At 42.1% G+C, this 12,831-nt stretch overlaps 1 protein-coding gene across 6 annotated transcripts in view; it reads right to left on the bottom strand.

Moving 5' to 3' along the window:
- Positions 1 to 5,892, bottom strand: part of SENP5 (SUMO specific peptidase 5) — a 50,775-nt gene extending 44,883 nt beyond the window's left edge. For 4 of the 6 annotated variants that reach the window (XM_019448738.2, XM_019448736.2, XM_019448740.2 and 1 more), the window contains exon 1: positions 5,659 to 5,891. The gene's annotated coding sequence lies outside the window, so the exon portion shown is untranslated. Of the gene's footprint in view, positions 1 to 5,658 lie in introns of all 6 variants that reach the window. The other 2 variants (XM_053903506.1, XM_053903507.1) reach the window with 2 other exon arrangements.
- Positions 5,893 to 12,831: the final 6,939 nt, after the last annotated feature.

Below are 12,831 nucleotides of genomic sequence, written 5' to 3'. Positions count from 1 at the left end.
GAGATTACTTAGAAAACAAAAAACAAAACAAAACAAAAAAGGCAAGATAAGGATTAAAAAGTCTCCATTTGATTCTCATGACATTTGTAAGTCAAATTTTCATAGAATGGAGAGAACAAAAACCAAGATAGATTGAAGAAGACAATATATAAAACTGCCCAAGAAGCCCAAGTAAATACGAGATAGGGTAGGGGTTTTTGTTTTGTTTTGTTTTGTTTTTAACGGAGACAGTTGTTCATATATGAATGCTCCATACTATACTTATGGAAAAAGATGGCAGACTGAACACATTTTACTCTTACTCCCTCCAAAATCCCATTAAAATGAAAATAAAACATTATTTTAACTTTATTTTTTAAAATATGAATTATATACAATGAAATGTATAGATAAAAAGGTTTTGGGTTTTTTTAAAGCATATATACACAAAATGGAAGAGGGGACAACAAAACCTTTTGGAACTTGGAACGCAGATTGACTTAAAGACTGAAAAAAGTTAATCTCAAGTTCGCAAAGGGGAAGCAATCCAGTTTATGCAACAGTGCCTCAAAACAGATCAGGAATTGGCAGCATCAGGTTTTATGAGAGAGGTGTAAACATGGTGCTAAAAATTAGACCAAATCATTTAGATAACCTCCTACTCTCCACAAAACCAGCCAACTACCCCTATTTCACCTTTATACAAGTATGGAGAATTATTTTTTTTAATTTTTTTTTTAACGTTTATTTATTTTTGAGACAGAGAGAGACAGAACATGAACGGGGGAGGGTCAGAGAGAGGGAGACACAGAATCTGAAACAGGCTCCAGGCTCTGAGCTGTCAGCACAGAGCCCGACACGGAGCTCGAACCCACGGACTGCGAAATCATGACCTGAGCCGAAGTCGGATGCTTAACGGACTGAGCCACCCAGGCGCCCCTGGAGAATTATTTTCTATACGAGAACAGTGCTGTCCAATGAAACTTCTGCAATGACAGAAATATTTTATATCTGCCTTATTCAACATGGTAGCCTTTGGACACATATGGTTACTGACCACTTGAGATGTGTCTGGTTCAAATGAGGTATTTACTCTTTAATTTTAATCACTAAATTTAAGTGGCTACATGTAGCTACTGGCTACCATATTGGACACTGCAGCTCTAGAAGGTAAAACAATGGATTCCTGGCCCAGTTAAGAATATGAGTATCATACTGAAAATAGTTAACCAAACATAAAGAGTTTACACACTAAGGGCTAAAATCTCTATCCCTTCACTCAGGTTAGCTACCAGACTGCTGGCAGCCAGCTTAAAAGCTCCAAGCAGGAGATGTGAAGATTTTTTTTTTTTTAAGATTTTATTTTTAAGTAATCTCTGTACCCACTGTGGGGCTCAAACTTACCACCCCAAGATCAAGAGTTGCAAACTTACAACCCCAACTGAGCCAACCAGGTGCCCCTGAAGATTCTTTTTTGAGGAATCTAACTTGCTCAAAAGGAAAGCCAAAGATACTGCTACTGAAGGTTCTCTAATGAGAGTCCATCCAGTGTGCTCTAAAATCGACAAATCTCAGGGCGCCTGGGTGGCTCAGTCAGTTGAGCGTCCAACTCTTGATTTTGGCTCGGGTCATGATCTCACAGTTTGTAGGTTGTAGCCTGCATCAGGCTCCTCTCTGACAGTGCACAAGTGCAGAGCCTGCTTGAGATATTTTCTCTCTCTGCCCCTCCCCCACCTTTGCTCACTCTCTCTCAAAATAAAAAAAAATTAATTAGGGGTGCCTTGGTGGCTCAGTCAGTTGAGCATATGACTTAGTTCAGGTCATGATCTTGCCATCCACGAGTTCGAGACCCACACTGGGCTCTGTGCTGACATTTCATAGCTTGGAGCCTGTTTCAGATTCTGTGTCTCCCTCTCTCTCTATCTCTCTGCCCCTCCCCTGCTTGCTTGCTCTCTCTCTCAAAAATAAACATTAAAAAAAATTTTTTTAATTAAAACAAATGGTATCCCATTATGCTCTCAAGTCCTCACAGACATAGAAGACTGCCTCAAAGGCCAGCAAATGACTTCTATTAAACTCCACTTTTCACTGGGTCTTCAAGTTGTTATTACCCTCAGCCCGCCTTGGTTTCTATGTTAAACCTGTAATATCAGTTTAGACTAAAACTGGAACCATGGGTTCAGATTTATCCTTTTTAAGTACCTCTAACTTGAAAATTTTGCTGTCAAAATATGAAACTCAACAATTTTTAAAACCTCAGAATTAAGGTATTTCAGCCACAAAAATAAAAAAATTTGGAGACTCAGTAACGGCTTTTCATCTCAGACACATATCATGTTTCTCTAGACTTGAATTCACAGACTACATATCTGTTAACCTGGGGGTTTTAAAAAATACTTATTTTTGTAATCTCTGCACCCAATGTGGGGCTTGAACTCATGACCCCAAGATCAAGAGTTGCATGCTCTACTGACTAAGCCAGGCAGGCACCCCTGTTAACATGTTTTTTTTTAATTAGCAAATTTAGAATGCCCTTTGTCATCTGGTTGTAGGAAGTTAACATGCTAATAAACAGGGTCACTTTTAGAAAATAATTCAGCATCCTATGGACTTGTGATGTAGGGTCTATTTGTGGCTCTCCTACTAACACAGAACAGGGATACTAAAGCAATGAGGTTACTGAAGAATAATTTGAGAATGAGTATATCTCCCTAAAGGAGAATGTTCAACTCTGCCTCGTTACCTTAGCAATTCTGAAAATATTACAAAAAATAGTCAAGAGGTTTTCACTATAAGAAAAATACACATGAAATACTGTTACCACCTAATCAGTTGACCCTTTCCAGGCATCTATCAAAATTTTTTAAATATTTATTCACTTTTGAGAGAGAGAGAGAGAGAGAGAGAGAGAGAGAGTGAGTTGGGGAGAGGCAGAGAGAGAGGGGGACAGAGGATCCATAGCAGGCTCCAAGCTGAGAGCAGAGAGCCAGATGCCAAGCTCGAGCTCACAAACTACAAGATCATGGATGATCTGAGCTGAAGTCAGACACTCAACCAACTGAGCCACCTGGGCACCCCATCAAATTCTTTAAACCAGTGACACATTACAACTTAACCAAAAGAAAAGGGACTAAAAATTCAAGGACAAGCTTAAATACCAAGAGCCTCTAGTTAAATTAGGTGTTAATAAGGCAATTAGAGATGTTTAGAGCCCAGTTCTCAAACTGTGTTTCACTGGAAGCTGAGCAGCGATACAGAATGGTCATACATAGGAGTACATATGAGGATAGAGGAAGGGGTTTAAAAAAAAAAAAAAAAGTCTGTGTAAAGTTGACTGGGTTTATGATAAGTGAGAACAACAGCAAAATTTTCTTAAATAGAATTTTTCCATGGTTTGTGAAAGCTTGGCATAAAAGCCTACTAAAAAGCTGATTTACAAAGTGATATAACCTTTATATAATTATGCCAAAAAACAAACCTAAGCAACATTCAGTAAGAAACTTTATTGTAAAAGTTAATACTTTCATCAAAGAGCTTTAAGGAGTGTTAATGCATAAGAAACTACAAAAACAGAATTATACTGAGCCACGGACTTAAAGGACTTATCTTCTGGGCTCAAGGTGGTACAAAAGAGTACTACTGATTCAAGTAAAGTGATTTGTTAAGAAAAGGAAGGGAAAAAAAAAATTAAAAAGGTATGGAAGGCAACAAACTAGTTGGACATTACATTTCATCTCTGAGCCTGTTTATAAACTAATATATGAAACCTGCTCTACATCTGGGTTTTCAAAACTTGAGTATCACCTGAGAAACTATTTAAAGACCACAAATACCCATGTGCCACTTCAGATCCACCCAGGCACCTGGGGTTTTGTTTTAATTACCCCAGCCGATGCCCAGCCAGGTTTGGAACCACTGGATTAGATAACCCTCAAGGTCCCTTTCGTGTCCATGAGTTAAAATTCCCAACTGACAATTCTGTGCCAAAGGAACTGAAGACTGCACTTGGGTACATACTGCATGGCAGCCATTGTCATGTTCCGTTAAGGAAAAGGAAGCATCCTTAATCTGTCTGAGCAAGCAACTGTAAGAACAGGTGCAACTTACTCAAATCACTTGGCTGCATATCCGCTCGCTCCTCCCCAAACACTTCTCTAACTTAGGGTCTACTCAACTTCAGGGGCACCTGGGTGGTTCAGTCAGTTAAGCCTCCAACTTCGGCTCAGGTCACGATCTCACGGTTCTTAGGTTCGAGCCCCACGTCGGGCTCTGAGGTGACAGCTCAGAGCCTGGAGCTTGCTTTGGATTCTGTGTCTCCCTCTCTGTCTGCCCCTCCCCGACTCATACTTTCTCTCAAAAATAAATAAAACATACAGAAAAACTAAACTTCAGAGTGGGGTATGTTCTACTCTCTCCAATACAGAGAAAGGGCAGCTCCTCAGATTAACTCAGGACTGTAACGTCCAGCCACTCAAAGGTCAAGTTCTTGTTTTTATTCTCTGCACATTTTCAATTAACACGAAGTGTTTCAGAGGCAGAGTGAGGGGTCCTCAGAAAGATATGCAAAGAATTTCTTCTAAAGCAGGCCAAGGTGTAAATAAAGCCCCTCCAGCTTTTTATCCTAGAAAGGGCCCACTGGACAAAACAATCTTGAGTAAGGAGCAAAACTGATTTAGGTTATTCCTCATATACCAATAATGCTTATCATTAAACATGAGACATCTGGTTAGCTAGGAGAGTCTGACCTCGTCCTAATGCTGCCCAACCCAAAGTAGAGCCCACAGTTAGGTTCTAACCACATAAGATACTAGTTTCTCCTCTGGCCCCCTCCTCCATAGCAAGTGTAGTTATTCTGAGTAAAAGATGTAATTAAGAACCTACCATTAAATGTCCAGGATATTCTTAAATCCAAAATGTTTAATGGCTGATGTTCTGCTTTTTTCACTTCTCTACATTCTCCCAGGTATTTATGTAGGTATAAGAAAGCTCCGCTTTACATGTGGTTAAAAATGTCTAAGTGTCTAACACGAGATTAAAACCACTAACAAATGGCAGGCTAGGATTTTAACTCCGCTCTTCCGACTTAAATACAAAACCCTCATTTCCCACATCCTCTCGGCGTCTCTCCTCCCCCAACAGAGTGGCCCAGTGGAAAGGGGGTTGATACTGCCCAGCATAGACAGAAAAACAGAAAGCCTCATAGAAAACAGACTTCCCCCCATCCTAATGTTTAATTGTGCCACACACATTCGCTACAACAGGGTCTTAAGAGTGTGCGGGGGGAAGGAACCAAAGGCAGGAAGGAAGCAGAGCTGTCCGAACAAACATAGACTCTCGGCTTTAAAAACGGCAGTAGCGGGAGGACCTCTAACAGCAGCTCTTCCTCTCAAACCTTTCCCCGGCCTCGGAGGGGCCCCAGCTTTCTCCGCTTCTACGTCGTACAGTTCAAACTGGAAAGAAAAAGGGGAGGACAGAGGTCCCTCGGGACAAGCTCCCTTCCGGCCCCCAGAAAGGCAGAGCAGCGCCCAAGGAGAAATTTGCTGCCTCCGGTTCGGGCGTGGGGGAGGGCAGCGCTCGAGGCCTCCAGGCCGGGGTGCTGAGCTGGCGCGCTCTGGCGCGGGAATGGCCAGCAAGCCCGGTCCGTAAGTCATCCCGATTTGACACCGGGCACCTACTTACCTACGTCGCTCGCTGCCGGCACCTGCCCCACCGCGGGTTCAGATACGGCCGCAGCTCAGACTAAGGCCCCGCCTTCGCCAGCTCTAGGGAACCCCAGACAGTGAGGAGGTGTCCGGCCTGCTCACAGCGGCCACGGCCACCGAGCTTCCTTTGCAGCCTCCGCCGCGACGCCGGCGCTCACTTACATCGTCACCTCCTTCCGTGCCCTTCCGCCTCAGCCCCGCCCGTGCCCCGTGCGGGCAGCGGAAGAGAGAGTGGCAGGCTGGCGGTGGGGGCGTGGCTCCGCCTTCCCTCCGCTTCCGGCGGCGCGTTTCCCCGCCCCCCGAGACGTCAGCTGACGCGTCCTGTCGCGCCACGGGGACTCTTACCCGTGCCTCTGCAAGGGAGGGGTTTGGTAGAAACAGTACCTGGAAATTGTAGAGGCTCGGCAGGGCTGCTTCGAGACTTTTCTGTTCAGCCCCCTCTCACCTTTATAACCCCAAAAGGGCCAAGGCAGACCACAACTACTATATGGCCGCTCCCTCCGCTAATCCCTTTTTCCCTTTGGCCCAAAGCGAAAGACCACATTCCTGCTCTGGATGCACTTTAAGGCTTGGCCCAAGCTTTGCTTTTCTGGTTTTTCCGTGATCTTACCCCTTGGTATAGTAATGTGCCTCTTCATCTGTGCTCCGCCTCTGAGGGAACACTTCCCCTGGAGAGCAGAGCCGGGTCTTATTAACGTTATAGCCCCAGCACCGAACAGTGTCTGACCTACAAGTGCTTACCTAGTAGGTGTTCAGTAAAACTGTTACTTAATTTCTTATGAGAGAGACAAGTGGCTTCAGCCTGGTATATTGAGGCACTAGTCACTCAACATTTTTTTTTAACGTCTTTATCTTGCAAGCCCTCAGTCTAATTGTGGGGAGTCGTAAATGGATAATACAATGTCTAGACAGAAAATATAGCAGATGTATAGCGGAAAGTGAATTCAATTTTGGACGTTCGATTTGGAATAGAATGGAGAGGGATACAAATGAGTATTAAGGGTGGGGTGCTTGGGGCCCTGCGCCCGTAGGAAATTCTCAGGCATTGTCTCTTCAACTGGAGTTTTTGCTTCATTCCCTCCTTTCCTCTGAGATTCCAATTACATGTGTAAGACTATTTGACCTTGTACATCATGTGTTCTAACACTCTGTACCATCTTTCTTCTCACTTGATGCTTCAATTTGAATGTTTTCTATTGTCCTATTGTTTTGAGTTTCCTAATTCTCTCTTCTGAGATCTTCAGTCATTTGTCAAATCTATACACTGAGTTCTTAATTTTTAATAATGTATATTCAGGGTTTTGATTGTTTTATAAATTTTATGTAGATTTTATATCTGATGAAAATCTCCAGCTTTTCATTTTGTTCATCATTTCTTCTGTTTTCTTTATCATGTTTTGTTTGTTTGTTTTTTCCTCCCTCCGTCCTCGTTTGCTAACTTCAATGTTTTGATCATCCTTGGTCTAGTTCAGTGATTCATTATTCTCTTTTAATTATCTGTCATATTTTCCTGCCACTTCACATGCTCGGTAGGTAATATTTTCTTGTGTACATAAAAGGATTGCAGAGCCACCACATGATATCATCTACTGGTGAGGATTCCCCCTTCCCTCTGTTAGGTTGGTAGAGAGGGGCTAGTCCTCGGAGTCTAATCAGGGATTGAGATGGGTCTTGGTAAGTTTGTCTTCCTATACTCATTCTACCTCTTGTTCATCCCTCAGATGTAGCTCAAGTTTTTGATAGAAAATCTGTTTCCTCAGCCCTAAGAGACTATAGTACTTCCAGTTCATTCCTCTGGGGCTTTGAGCTTAGTTCTTTAGCCTCCAACCAATTGTGCTTCTAAATATGAGAAATGTCTTGCTGAGCTGGAAAAAAAAAAAAAAAGAGAGAGAGAGAGAGAGAGAAATTAGCCATGTGTTTGAGGAGGCCATGTCCCTCTAATGGGGTATGGTTTCCTAAGTACCATGACTTTTTTTTTTAAGTTTTGGTTCAGTCCCATAGCCTCCCAAGCAGGTCTCCACTCAGAAAATGCCCTACGTGGAAAACTAGGCATGCATGGGGGCGCTTCTGCTTTCAGTCAGTCCCAGTAGCCCACTAAAAGTTCCTCTGGGTTTTCTTTGCCCCCATAGGCTGCCTCTGCCTAGATTAAGACTGATTCGGGGCGCCTGGGTGGCGCAGTCGGTTGAGCGTCCGACTTCAGCCAGGTCACGATCTCGCGGTCTGTGAGTTCGAGCCCCGAGTCAGGCTCTGGGCTGATGGCTCGGAGCCTGGAGCCTGTTTCCCATTCTGTGTCTCCCTCTCTCTCTGCCCCTCCCCCGTTCATGCTCTGTCTCTCTCTGTCCCAAAAATAAATTTTAAAAAACGTTGAAAAAAAAATTAAAAAAAAAAAAAAAGACTGATTCCCAGCCTGTCCCTAAAATCAGCAAATGTTTCCAGAAAATAAAACAGCGAGTGATTATCAACTCACCTTACAAGGGCTCTCCCCTCTCTGGAGTTTTTGTTTACCTCAACTTAGGTAACAAGTCCTTCTTACTTCACAGCTCTCTGATACATTTTAAACTATGATATTTTTAACTTATTCTGCATTTTCTAAGGTTGTTGTAGCAGGAAAATTGTCCTGTTACAACCTACTATGTCCTATTTGGAAGGAAAGGTCACTTGTAAAACTTAGTTATAGCATGTCTACAATGCCCAAAGTATAAGTGATACCTTCAGTTTCTAACCAAAATCCTCACATTTCTTTAGACTTAGACATTTATATAGATTCATTCCTCACTACAAAACCCTTCTGCATAATTTTTCCATCCATGATTTGGTAGACTTTTTAGGAGATTAAAAAAATAATAACCATAACTGAGCTCTTACCATGTACTCAACATTTTATGGATATAACATTTTACTTTGACAACAAACCCTTGATATGGGGATTTTTCTATTTTTATAAATGAAAAGACAGAAGGTAGAGTTAGTCATAGGCCTAGAGCCATGTAGTGGGATCCATCCGATCTTAAAGTCCCTAAAAAAATACTAGTTTGCTTTCCCTTTAGGGTTAAATACTCTACAACTGTACTATAAAAAAAATAGCTACTAGCCACATGTACCTATTTTAATTTAAACTAATAAAATTTAAAATTCAGTTCCCCAGTTACACTAGGTGCATTTCTTATGCTTAATAACTATATGTGGTTAAAGGCTACCATAATGGAAGACAAAAATATAAATCATTTCCATCATTGCAGAAAGTTTTACTGGAAAGCTCTACTCTTAGATTTTTACAGAAAAAAATAGGAAGATTTTATAAGAACAAAATACTTTAGAGTTCTTGCATATTTTAAAAATTTTTTGTGATCTGGGGTATCTGAGTGGCTCAGTTGAGTGTCTGACTTAGGCTCAGGTCATAATCTCAGGGTTTATGAGTTGGAGCCCCACATCAGGCTCTCAGCTGTCAGCACAGAGCCTGCTTCAGATCTTCTGTCCCCCTCTGTCTCTGCACCTCCCTCACTTACACTACCTCAAAAATTAACATTAAAAAAAATTGTGATATATGTCTTTATTTTTTATTTGAATTTTTTTGCATGCCTTTATTTTTTTTTTAATTTTTTTTAACATTTATTTATTTTTTTGGGACAGAGAGAGACAGAGCATGAACGGGGGAGGGGCAGAGAGAGAGGGAGACACAGAATGGGAAGCAGGCTCCAGGCTCTGAGCCATCAGCCCAGAGCCTGACGCGGGGCTCGAACTCACGGACCGCGAGATCGTGACCTGAGCTGAAGTCGGACGCTTAACCGACTGAGCCACCCAGGTGCCCCGCATGCCTTTATTTTTAAATAATGATTTTGTAGCAGGATTCTCACACAGAGTCGTGGCACTGAGGCTTTTCTTTCCAGGAAGCAACTTTATTCCTGCCAGCACCACTCAGTTGGGTTCCTACCTGAAGAACTGAGCCCCAAATGCCATGTGGTGTAGTTTTTTTTATATATTTTCCACTTCTTTGTCTCCCATATATGGTAACATACAAACATGTAGTCTGATTAAGTGGTCTCATGTTACAAGGTCGTGAGGGCTGTTGTCACGGAAGCATATAACCAGGTGGCTTGAGGTTTTTTTGTTTTTTTGTTTTTTCTTTCCTTAGGGAGGGGTCTCTACCACATTCTCCTCTTTGATGCTCTGACCCCTCTATTTTGGGTCAAAGAGCATCATCTTGGTTTAGAGTTTATATTTTTATAACAGACTTACCTGAGTGGCCGTTCTTTTTAAATTATGGCCTCAATGAGACAAGACAGACCATACAACCAGGGGAGTTAAGCAAGGTAAGATTAAACAACCTCCCAGGATAATTTTTAAGAGAGTTTTGAATCCCCTGAAAGTTGAAAACCATTCTCTAAATAACTGCCTGGGTTTTTAACCATTCCAGGTCTGGACAGGGATATGAGAAATTCTTTTCATTTGACTTGTGATATCTTCTATGACTTTTTTCTCATTATCTATCTGTACACAGCAGTTGCTTAGGTTAAACTTTTTACAAACTTCTTCCTCAGAAGCAAGTAGGCAATCTAAGGCCAAGCGATTTTGATCAACAGCATTGCGCATTTTGGTTTGTTGCTTGGCTAGTAAGTTATGAGCTCTGGCACTTTTATTGGTTATAATTTTTATAACTGCTTGTAGTCTGATTATGAGGTTTAGCATGTAAATGGGAGTGCGGTAGCCCAAGGACCCATCCTCTGCGCAGGTGGCAGGGCCATAATATTGGATTATATGCTCGGGAGGCCATTTATCATGTTTTTAATTGCCGATTTGTAAGGCATGCCGCTTTTTTTGAGTCTCCCTGTCCCCATACGCTTGCACTAGAGCCATGTAGTGGGATCCATCCGATCTTAAAGTCCCTAAAAAAATACTAGTTTGCTTTCCCTTTAGGGTTAAATACTCTACAACTGTACTATAAAACAATAGCTACTAGCCACATGTAGCTATTTTAATTTAAACTAATAAAATTTAAAATTCAGTTTCCCAGTTACACTAGGTGCATTTCTTATGCTTAATAACTATATGTGGTTAAAGGCTACCATAATGGAAGACAAAAATATAAATCATTTCCATCATTGCAGAAAGTTTTACTGGAAAGCTCTACTCTTAGATTTTTACAGAAAAAAATAGGAAGATTTTATAAGAACAAAATACTTTAGAGTTCTTGCATATTTAAAAAATTGTTTTTTAATTTTTAAAAAATTTTTAAAAAAAGCCTCCCAAATGTTTCCCTCAGGCAAGTGGGAGCAGGAAGATGGACAAATAGTTTCCAGCACACATGCATGATCCTGACCAGACTGAGGGAAGTACTATATAGGCTGTGCTTCCACATACTAGTTTGGTCCACCTGGGGCCTGCCATTTGATGGCTGCGTTGACATTGTTCCAGGCCTCTTAGAGATGAGAGAAGTTAGACAAGGGGTGGAGATCTGGCTCAAGGTGATCTGGGGTCCCCCACCATCGGGTTTTTTTGGCAGTTGAGTTATAAAATCTTTGGCCTAGGCATGTTAAGTTTTTAACAAAGACAACAGTGAACTTTTTCCCTGCTAGGAAAAACAGTTTTTCCCAATAATTGAGCTTTTGAGAAGACAAACCCCAGTAGTAGGACTGGGGTATTTTGTTTTACCATAAGGTTTGTGGGGATCTAATTTTCTAGTCTCTTATGGCCGTTGTTTCCCCATGTTGGTACCAACGAAGTATCCTATCCACAAAAAGAAGGTGAGTGTTAACAGAAACCTCTCACTACATTTTCAGCCAGCCAGGGTGGCCTTGGGCAATCCTATGGCAAAGAGTAGAGCAAGAATCATAATAATAACGAGAAACAAGGCGCGACAGTGCATCACAGTAAGGAAACATAGAAAATAAGGACAGTCTTTTGTTTCATCGGACAGCTTGAAACTGTCAAGCTCCTGCCACGTGTAGATTAGTCAGCTTCTGGAGTGACTAAAGCAAGGCTGCAGTCTCCTGGAGCCTCTGGAGTTGCAGACTGCTTCTCCCATATGGTCAGCTTGCATGGCGTTGATGGATCAGGAATGCACTCCCAGTTTCGAGATGCCGGCTTTACTCTTCTGTAGTGAATCCAGGGACCCACTTTGACTACCTTTACTGAGTAAGGATGGACAAAATGACAGTGAACAGGCCCCTTTAGGGGTTGGACATTCCATTCCTTCCCCCATACAGCATCTCCTGATTTAAAGAGGTGAGCATCTGTGGTCAGACTCACAGGTAACTGCTCCCTGACCCAGTGGTATAAGGTGGTTAGGGTAGAGCCAAGGCCCGCATCTGTTGCCGTAGGGTTAATTTGCCTATCTCATTTAGATGCCCCCCTTATGCCCTTGATAATGGGGGGAGGGCACCCATAAAGGATTTTATAAAGGGAGAATCCCATCTGCTTCTTTAGCCTCCCACTTACACCTGCAGTCTGCCTCCCTGAAGGTCCCTATCTCTCCCTGCCTAATGTTAACCCTTTTCTTATGTATTTCTCCCCTGGAATAGGGCCTGTAACTGCTATTAGGGAACAGGGACGATGACCGTATTGGCTCCTTCAAGCTGATAAGGGATGGTGTGGGAATACAGCAGTTAGAGTCTACCCTAGGGTCAGTCGAGTGGCCCACGGTGTGGTTCTACAGGAAGGCTGGCAGGCATGAGGCGGCATAAACATTAGCAGACACAAAGTAGAGATTATACTGACCAAAAAGATGGCATCTTAAAATGTCTCCAGTTTTTAAACCTGTCAAACAATTTAGGAGAGACCCTGACTTTGTCAGTGACATATGTCAGGGAATCTCTCGTACCCCAGGTGCTGGAGGAGTAGGAGCAGTAAGTAATCAATGGTGGCTCTATTTCCAAGAGTTTGGCCCTAACTTAATTAAAAGAAAATTTTAAGCATCTAATGCTTGTTAGCTATTATTTAGAGTTTTGCTGAGTATAAGCAGACAGTTTGCTTTATTTTGAGGTGTAAAACTTTTCCAAGAGCCTGGAGTTCTACTAGAGAAAGAGTCAGGCAGCCATTTACCATTACTAATTTGCAAATTTTTAGGTAAGCCAAACCTGGGTATTATTTTAATGTGTATTTATTTTTGAGAGAGACGGAGACAGAATGCGAGTGGGGAAGGGGCAGAGAGAGA

This window comes from Panthera pardus, unplaced genomic scaffold (assembly GCF_024362965.1).
Source record: "Panthera pardus isolate Hobbes unplaced genomic scaffold, ASM2436296v1 HiC_scaffold_16, whole genome shotgun sequence".
Taxonomy (NCBI): domain Eukaryota; kingdom Metazoa; phylum Chordata; class Mammalia; order Carnivora; family Felidae; genus Panthera; species Panthera pardus.
Note: the sequence above shows the minus strand (reverse complement) of the source record. Positions and strands in the feature narration are given on the sequence as shown.